The sequence below is a fragment of the Myotis myotis genome, unplaced genomic scaffold (assembly GCF_014108235.1).
Source record: "Myotis myotis isolate mMyoMyo1 unplaced genomic scaffold, mMyoMyo1.p scaffold_m19_p_11, whole genome shotgun sequence".
Lineage (NCBI taxonomy): Eukaryota > Metazoa > Chordata > Mammalia > Chiroptera > Vespertilionidae > Myotis > Myotis myotis.
The window spans coordinates 4,893,040-4,902,215 of NW_023416315.1; positions in this window are offsets into that span (position 1 = coordinate 4,893,040).

A 9,176-nucleotide genomic window follows, 5' to 3' on the forward strand; every position below is an offset into this window, starting at 1 on the left:
GGATTCCTAGATTAAAAATAGCTGTAAAATGATTTTGACTCCATGTTGTAAGGATATTGGTTCATTGTCTACAATGAGATGATCATAATGTAGAGTACAGTTTATCAGCAGGAGTATTAAAATATGTAATTTATACACGGCTCTTCTAAATTAAAGCTCGCAGTTTATTTTTAATTGACCCAGTGCCCTGTGTGTTTCAAATAGGTGTCCTGAAGCAATTTAGAGATTATCACAGAATGTACCAGTAAAATGTCATGTTTAAGGATAAAAAGGAAACAGCCACCTGAAGGATGCAGGTGGAAGACTGCTTGTAAGCACCCGAGTTGAGATGATTAACCTTCTTGAATCCCAAATTTAGCTGCTGAATTTCTGGAATCAAAAATATATACATAATGAACAGTTGCATTAACTTTCATTTTTAAATTTAATTTAATGTTTTCCATCACCATTTATCCCCTCTATGCCCTCTTCTTCCTCCACCCCACACACCTGCAATCACCACACTGCTGTCCATGTACATAAGTTCTCTCTTTTTTTGGTGTTGCTCATTTTCTTTTTTTTTTTCATTAACTCTCATTTTTAGCCACTCATGTCACCCTTTTCCTCATATTTCATATGGATCTGAATTTCTTCTTTATTACTGCAATTACTCATTGTATGGACTTTATCCTGATTTTGGAATTATACGAGGTAAGATGATAAATAGATCATTTAGATCTTTTGTCTTTAATCTCAGGATGCCGTATCTCTATGCAAAATAACAGAAAAGACCATTTTAACACCATAAGTTGAAAGCTTAAATGATTGAATACATTTATAAGTGACCAGTTATATATTTTATCAATATGTAGTAAATATGATAACTCAGAGTATGCTGTAGATATTTAGTTGTTCCTTCTGGTAACTGTTCAATATGAAATCTAACTTCTTAGAAACTGCTCCTAGAACAAGGCAAAATATTCTACTCAGCATAGTCAAAGAGACTGTCAACGTTGTTCATACAGCTGAAAGTCAACTATACAATCCATCTAAAGACTATTTTAAAATCCTATATAATAAAAGGCTAATATGCAAATTGTCCCCTCTGGAGTTTGACCAACCAGGAGTTCAATGGCTCTCTATGACATGCGCTACCCACCAGGGGGAGGTGCAGAATGAAGGCAGGCCCCGGCCAGCAGTCAGTAGCCAGGGGAAGGAAGGCCCCGATCAGCCCTGATCGCTGGCCAAGCCTAGGGACCCTACATGTGCATGAATTGTGTGCACCAGGTCTTTAGTATTTGATAAAGACCCACATGTTCATTCTTTCAACAAATGCCCAGTGAGGAGCTTTGGTGTTCTGGGCACCATTCTAGAAGCAAGAGATTCAATAGTGAAATTGCCTTCATGGAGCTTCCTTCCATTTTTGAGGAACACAGACAAAAATAGCAGATATGGAATCTTACCTAATAATAGACAAACATGTAAATTAACTGTCCCTCCACTATGCTCACCAGCCAATCAGGAGAGTATGCAAATTAACCCAACAAAGATGGCGGTTAATTTGCATACGTAGGAGCGAAGCGGTGGAGCGAAGACTGAAGGCTCCATCTGGAGCAAAGGCATGGGTACCGGTTGCCGGAGGAAAACCGGTGCCGGCAGCCAGGGGAAGGGAAGGCCTATTGCATGAATCTCTTCGTGCAACAGGCCTCTAGTATAAGGAATAAGTGCTCTGAAGGGAAAAAAGAGCCATATGGAGAGAAAAATGTAAGTAATATTTTATATATTATTAAATTTTAGATAACCTCTATTAATATTTCCAGGGTGACCAGAGAAAGTATCTTTAAGGAAAAGGCCTTGGCACAACATCTCTAATATACATATCAAGGAAAGGAGAATTCCAGGCAGAGAGAAGAGCATTTCCAAAGTCCTGAGGTATAAAACCAAATAATGCTAATTAAAAATTGAATTTTTATTCACAAACTATATTTTTGTAGCCTTCCTCTCCCTAAATGGGGGTTGACAAGAATGTTTTAAAACAGATTAAAGAAACAATGATGGATGGTCTGGAATCAACTTTCTGGAATCAAATACTTAAGCCAATATATGGTTCCTGAATGGTGAGCAAAAGGATTCTGCTAGGTCAGCTGATCATGAAATCGCCTCTAATAATTCTTGGCAATTTTCCTACTAATATATAATTGCTTTGTGTACTGACCAATAATAAAACACGTGCTCTTAAATAATGCTTCTTGTATAAAACACAGTTTAAGAAAATGATAATCCAGTTGCTTCTAAGCTAATAAAGCTTGAAATGTGTCTCAAACACTTTGTCTATAATTTCGATGTGATAAAATGATCCCCATCTTGAGTTAAGCATAAAAGCAGACCTAATTTAATGTGATAGTTTGGCAATGAGCAGGGCCCATCACCCAGGGAAGGTTTGTGTGTGGTTTTTCAGTGAGGTGACCTTCCCCTGGCATTTTGTTCGCTTGACCTGTGAGAACTTCTGAGGGAAGGAGGCTGAACCAGCCTCACCACAGGGGAGTGGAGGTGCTGCCGGATGGCTGTGTGAGGGGAGAAAGCCATGGTGTGTGCGCTCCAGCAGAACACTCGCCGTTTTCCAGAAAATGTGTCAACAACTAAAACTGTTTTCTGTAAAACCCTAGTTGACCATCTCAAATTAAAATCTCCAGCCTGACCACTCGACTAGCCATCAGATCATTACCCCCAAAAAGTACAAAAGGGATTTTTTTGTTCTCAGATTAATTATAGTTGTTGTTGTTGTTGTTTTATTAGCCTCACCCCTCTCTCTTTTAATCCTGATTTTTCCTTTGTCTTCTTGACTGAGTCTACCAACTCTCCCAAACATTTGAGTGTACAATTTTCATTCAAAATAACTGGGAGAATGTGGAACAATACCCAGTTAAATGTCTCTGAGTTATTCCTTAGTTACTCTGGGCTTTGAAACGGTTCTAAACCTTGATTTATTTTTCAAGATTCTGATGAAAGTTAATGCAACACACCAGTCACATCCAATTTTACACAGGTCCCCAGGCTTCCACATACTGAGGGAAGAGCCCAGGGCGATATGACTTCCCCCATGCCATCCACAAGAAGCTTATGATCCTGCCTGGCTGGTGTAGCTCAATGGTTGAGCATCTATCTATGAATCAGAAGGTGGAAGTTTGATTCCTGGTTGGGCACATGCCTGGGTTGTGGGCTCGATCCTCAGTCATGGGGGGGTGGGGGCGGGGCGGGGCGGGCATGCAGGAGACAGCTGATTGATGATCCTCTCTCATCACTGATATTTCTATCTCTCTCCCTCTCTCTTCCTCTCTAAAATCAATATACATATACTTAAAAGCTTGAGATCCATTTACAGTTCAGACATAAACTTACTGGTGAATTCATTTGCAGATATTCGTTTCCGCCCTTCCCGTTCTGCTGTCACAGGCAGCCACACAGTGGACACAAGGTCTCACCTGCATGAGCCCGTCTCACCTGCCTGATAAAACCTGCCTCCTTAGAGAACATAATGTGTTCAAATTTTTCTATGAGCCCACTGAGTCCTTGAGAGGCTTCTTTGACTTGCTTTAGACATTGTCAAGACAGCTTTGCCTAATAGTTCTGGTTCCCCACAGGATTATGTCAAATAACAAAGTCAATATTATCAGCACTGTTTCTTTAATCAAGTCTAATTGTGGTGTGTCTACTCTCTGTTTTACATAATTAGACATCACAGGTGAAGTATTAGGAAAGCCCAAGAAATTCTCCAAAGAAAATACTAGATCCTCTCTGCACCTAGAGCAGCCCTATCCCTCACAGCCTTAGCTTTCCGGTGCTTGATGGCAAGACATGTAAAATTGAAACTGGAAACGACCATTTCACGTGCTCAGAAACATCAGTATACCTTATTGAAGAAGTTCAATAGCTGGCAGGGATCTACATGGTGAATGGGTGCCCATGTAAAAATTTAGGTCATACACCAACTCCAAAAAATGTAGAAACTCATCTTGCTGAGTAATTTCCCAAGTAACCAGAGTACTTTCTAAAGCTGATAAAGAATCCTATCTGTTGAAATTGTGTACCCGCTAAATAATCCATGTGTGTGTCCTAAATGCTACTCATTGTCAAACTGAGCCTGGTCCTTACCTACGCCATTGTGCATAGGTGTCCTGTGTCTCTCATTACCTCATAAATACAGTTAGTTGAGATAAGCACAGTAGGAAAAGCCCTCAGGCAGGTTACTTAGAGAAGGTCAATGTTGAGGAGCTATTCTCTGAGCTTCAACAGGTCTTGTGACAGCTTTTGTCTGTATTATCTTTCCAAGGGTGATCGTAAGGCAAACACTCTGAGAAGATAAAGATAGCGTCTCCCTCTGGGGCAGGCGGCAAATTTTTTTTAGTGACAAGAATAATAAAAACAATGTCTTTCTCTGGAAAAAATTTTTGGTAAATGCACTCATATCTTCTTTTGAAGACTGGGGCTCGGATTCCTAAGCTGTGACACAGGCCGGCTATTCCTATCCCATTTAGCTGGGCCACCCCACCACACTCCACAGGACATAGAGGACAAAGGGGACTCGTGAGGACATGAAGCTTAAGCTCCACGAGCAGGAAATCCTTTGTCTCTGACCCAGAGATCTCGTGTCTTCTGCCACCCTGCCAACACGGCGACAGCCTCCCCGGCTAGGTTGCAAACAGGATAAAATCGTAGACTCTTCAGGGCTCTTGACACTGAGCTAAAAAAGGAAAGTGAATTGGGATAGAAAATATTCAGGGACTTCTGCAGTCTGCCTAAGAGAAAGCAAGGAGCCCAATCTATCTTCGTGCCCAAAACAACAAACACACTGGTCAACAGGTGAGCAAACAAGAGTGGGAAGATATTTGGACACTGGGGAGCGGCCTCTGAGAGCGGAGACAAGGGCCAGCAAAACTCTAATCCGTAAAGAGAAAAGGCCAGGGAGAGCCCAACAGTCCCCCTGAGGACTGGAGACAGAGTGGAGAGCCCGAGGCAATTTGAGGTTGCAAAGTCGGGGGCAGGAGAGAAGGACACAGAGAGAGGACCCAGAGAGCCACAGGGGCTCCTCTTCAGTCATCACTGAGTCTGCTCCCGGCATGTGTGAGGGGACCACCAAAGGCAGAGGGAGCTGCCCGGGAGCTCACACAGGGCGCGGAGCAGGTCGTGTCCCAGGGTGGAAAGGCACAGACGGTGGAGCGCTCTGAAGGGCGTTGCCTCAGTAGTGGGGTAAAAGTACTCCTGGAGCCCCGGCGGTGTGGCTCAGTGGATAGAGCGCTGGCCCATGCACCAAGGGTCATGGATTTGAATCCCTGTTAAGGGCATGTACCTGGGCTGCAGGTTTGATCCTCGGGCTCCAGTCAGGGCGTGTGCAGGAGGCAACCAATCAATGTATCTCTCTCATGTTGATGTCTCTCTCTCTCTCTCTCTCTCTCTCTCTCTCTCTCTCTCTCTCTTTCTCCCTCCCTCCCTCCCTTCCACTCTCTCTAAATATCAATGGGAAAAAAATATCCTCAGGTGAAGATTAACAAAACAAAACAAAAACATATTCCTAGAAAGATTGCTCTGGACCCACCTAAACCTCAAAAGGATCAAATTATTTCCAAATAATAACTCAGTTGCATGGCAGAACAAGGCTCAAGAATGTTGACAACACATGTATGGCCTCAGACTAGGGAACACTCACAGCGGCAGCATTTACTCCCAAGTCGCCACACATACAAATGTCATGTTATATGGTTCTCTAGCACAGCTTTCGGGATTTGCTGCAAATTGCTGATAAATACCTATTTCATTTTTATATGTAAAGAAAACATGATAGGATGGATTTTTTGAAAGTGTCTTAGTTCAAGTCTAAAAATTCCATTCTAAGACCCAAATTACAGTCCTGGGCAGAATGCTGAGAAGCACAAAAGCGGTAAAATAAGGGAAGGCTGTCCTGCCCAGAGAGTCCAGGGGCCCGCTCAGAACCTGCCACATAGGGAGAGTGGCACGTCGCGTGAGAACATGAAAATGTCACCAGACTCCCTTTTATGTCTGGATGGAGTCCACTTGGCCTTTAGACTTCAAAACCACCCATTCTGCTTCTGCAATGAAAGCACCTACTGTGTGGTTGATAGCACATAATCCTCTCTCTATATAGAAGCCTAAGTGACTGTTCAACCTATCAACCGGAGGCCTTGATGTGCACTGACCACCAGGGGGCAGATGCTCAATGCACAGGCATGGAAACACGGAACAGACTGATGAATCTCAGAGGGAAAGGGGGAGGATAGAGGGTGGGAAGAGATTAACCAAAGATCGTATATGCATACTACAGGCCTGGTGTATAGATTTGTGCACTGGTGGGGTCCCTTGGCCTGGCCTGCAGGCATCGGGCTGAAACTGGCAGTCCAACATCCCCTGACAGGTCTCAGATTGTGAGAGGGCTCAGGCCAGGCCAAGGGACCCCACCAATGCATGAATCCATGAACTGGGCCTCTAGTCCTATCTAATAATAGATAAACATGGTAATTAACCATACTTCCGCTATGCTTCCCGTTGCCTAATCAGCAGGATATGCAAATTAACTGCCAACCAAGATGGCGGCCAGCAGCCATGCAGCTGAAGTGAACATGAGGCTTGGTTGCCCCGGCAATGGAGAAAGCCAAGGTTCCCCGCCTGCCGCGGCCTAGCTCTGAGCTCCAGATGCAACAATGTTGCAATTATAGAAGCTAAACAAATCCCAGACACCTGCTTTCAGCCAGCCAGCCTCGGAGCTGGAGCCGCAACAAAGTTTCAATTACAGAAGGTAAATAAATACCAGAATAAAAAAAGAAAGAAAGAAAAAAAGGAGAGACTGGGAGCTTCAGTTGCAGGCTTGGCCTGCCTGAAAACAGCCCTCAGCCCCTCATTCAGGCTGGCCAGGCACCCCAGTGGGGACCCCGACCCTGAAGGGGGTGTGGGAAGCCTGAAAACAGCCCTCAGCCCCTCATCCAGGCTGCCCAGGCACCCCAGTGGGGACCCCCACCCTGATCTGGGACACCATTCAGGGCAAACCAGCTAGCCCCCACCTGTACACCAGGCCTCTATCCTATATAATAAAAGGGTAATATGCAAACTGACCCTAACAGCAGAAAGACTGGGAATGACTGGTCACTATGACACACACTGACCACCAGGGGGCAGATGCTCAATGCAGGAGCTGCCCTCTGGTGGTCAGTGAGCTCCCACATGGAGGAGCTCTGCTCAATCACAAGCAAGGCTGATGGCTGCCAGTACAGCAGTGGTGGTGGGAGCCTCTCCTGCCTCCTCAGCAGTGCTAAGGATGTCCAACTGCAGCTTAGGTTTGCTCCCCGCTGGCAAGTGGACATCCCCCAAGGGCTGCCGGGCTGTCAGAGGAATGTCTGATTGCCAGCTTAGGCCCAATCCCCTGGGAAGCAGGCCTCAGCCAGCAGATGGTCATCCTCCAAGGGGTCCCAGACTGTAAGAGGGCACAGGCTGGGCTGAGGAACGCCTCCCCAAAGTGCACAAATTTTTGTGCACTGGGCCTCTAGTATATAATAAAATCGACCAAACAGCAGAATGACTGGTCACTATGATGCACACTGACCACCAAGGGGCAGATGCTTAACGCAGGAGCTGGCCCCTGGTGGTCAGTTTGCTCCTACAAGGGGAGCACCGCCATAAGCTGGGCTCACAGCTGGTGAGTGCAGCAGCGGTGGCAGGAGCCTCTCCCGCCTCCATGGCAGCGCTAAGGATGTCCAATTGCCAGCTTAGGCCCGTCAGTTGGACAACCTCCATGGGCTCCCGGACTGCAAGAGGGTGCAGGCCAGGCTGAGGGAACCCCCACCCCGAGTGCACGAATTTCGTGCACTGGGCCTCTAGTATTATCATAAACAAGAAGAAGTGTATGCTGATGGAGCACCCCAAATTTGGAAGATAAGAAGGCAATAGCATCCCTTCCCACCCCTCACCCCCCCACCCCCCAAAAAAAACCTAAATTATTTTTTATACTAGAAGAAAAACTCATGCTGGTTCTTTAAATGCCTTGTTGATTTCCTATGTCAGCTAGACTTGCAAGGGTGAACTAGTCTCCTGAATTGAGCTGGTTCTCATCACCAGTACTGGCCCTCTGCTGACAAGAGCGCTGTCCTGTGTGTAGCTCCCGGATTATCCGCATTGACATGAAAATTGTGCCGGGTAGAGATAATGCTCTGCTTTTGCCACCTGGCAGCTCAATTTCTTCCCTAAACGGAAGGATAATTAAAGGAAGGCAAACATGCAAGAAACACGGCCAGAGCGAGCACCTCCTCGCCAAGGAGATTAGAGCGTATTAAGAACACATCAGCTAACGGAGTGATTGAGAGTCACATTCTAGGGAGACGTGTTCACAAAGGAAACCCTGACCCTCTGCATCCAGTCTGCAAGCACAGGCTGGATGCAGACTCTGCCCAGCGATTTCAAAAGGCAAGTCACAGCCTGTTCCAGACTGTCGCATCTCAGAGGGAAGGTGGCAGGGTGGTGGGGTGGCGGGGGAGAGAGATCAACCAAAGACCTTGTATGCACAGATGCATAACCCATGGACACAGACAATAGGATGGTGAAGGCCTGGGGTGGGGGTGGGCAGGCTAGAAGAGGTCGATGAGGATAAAAGGAGGACATATGCAATACTTTCAACAATAAAGATTTGAAAAAAAGAAGGAGGGGGAGGAGGAGAAGGTGAGTCCCTGTCTAAAAGGAGAGAACGGCCGAGCACAATCCAGCTCCACTCTGGGAAAATGTATTTGAGGTGTTTGCTATTATTTGTGCCAAAAAAATAAGATAATTCACTGGGAAGGAGGGGGCACTCTTTTTTTGAAAATATATTTTTATTGATTTCAGGCAGGAAGGGAGAGGGAGAGAAAGATAGAAACATCAATGATGAGAGGGAATCGTTAATGGGCCACCTCCTGCATGCCCTGTAATGGGGATTGAGCCACAACCAAACCAGGAATTGAACCATGACCTCCTGGTTAATAGGTTGATGCTCAAACACTGAGCCATGCCAGCCAGGGCGGGAGGGGGCCATTCTTACCTCGTATACAGATTCAGACCACGGAAAGCCACCCTCCCAGAACACTACCCCGCTGAATGAGCACTGGCCATGCCCAGGTAACAACATGTTTTGTGGTAGTCAAAGGACTCCTCACTCTCCATCC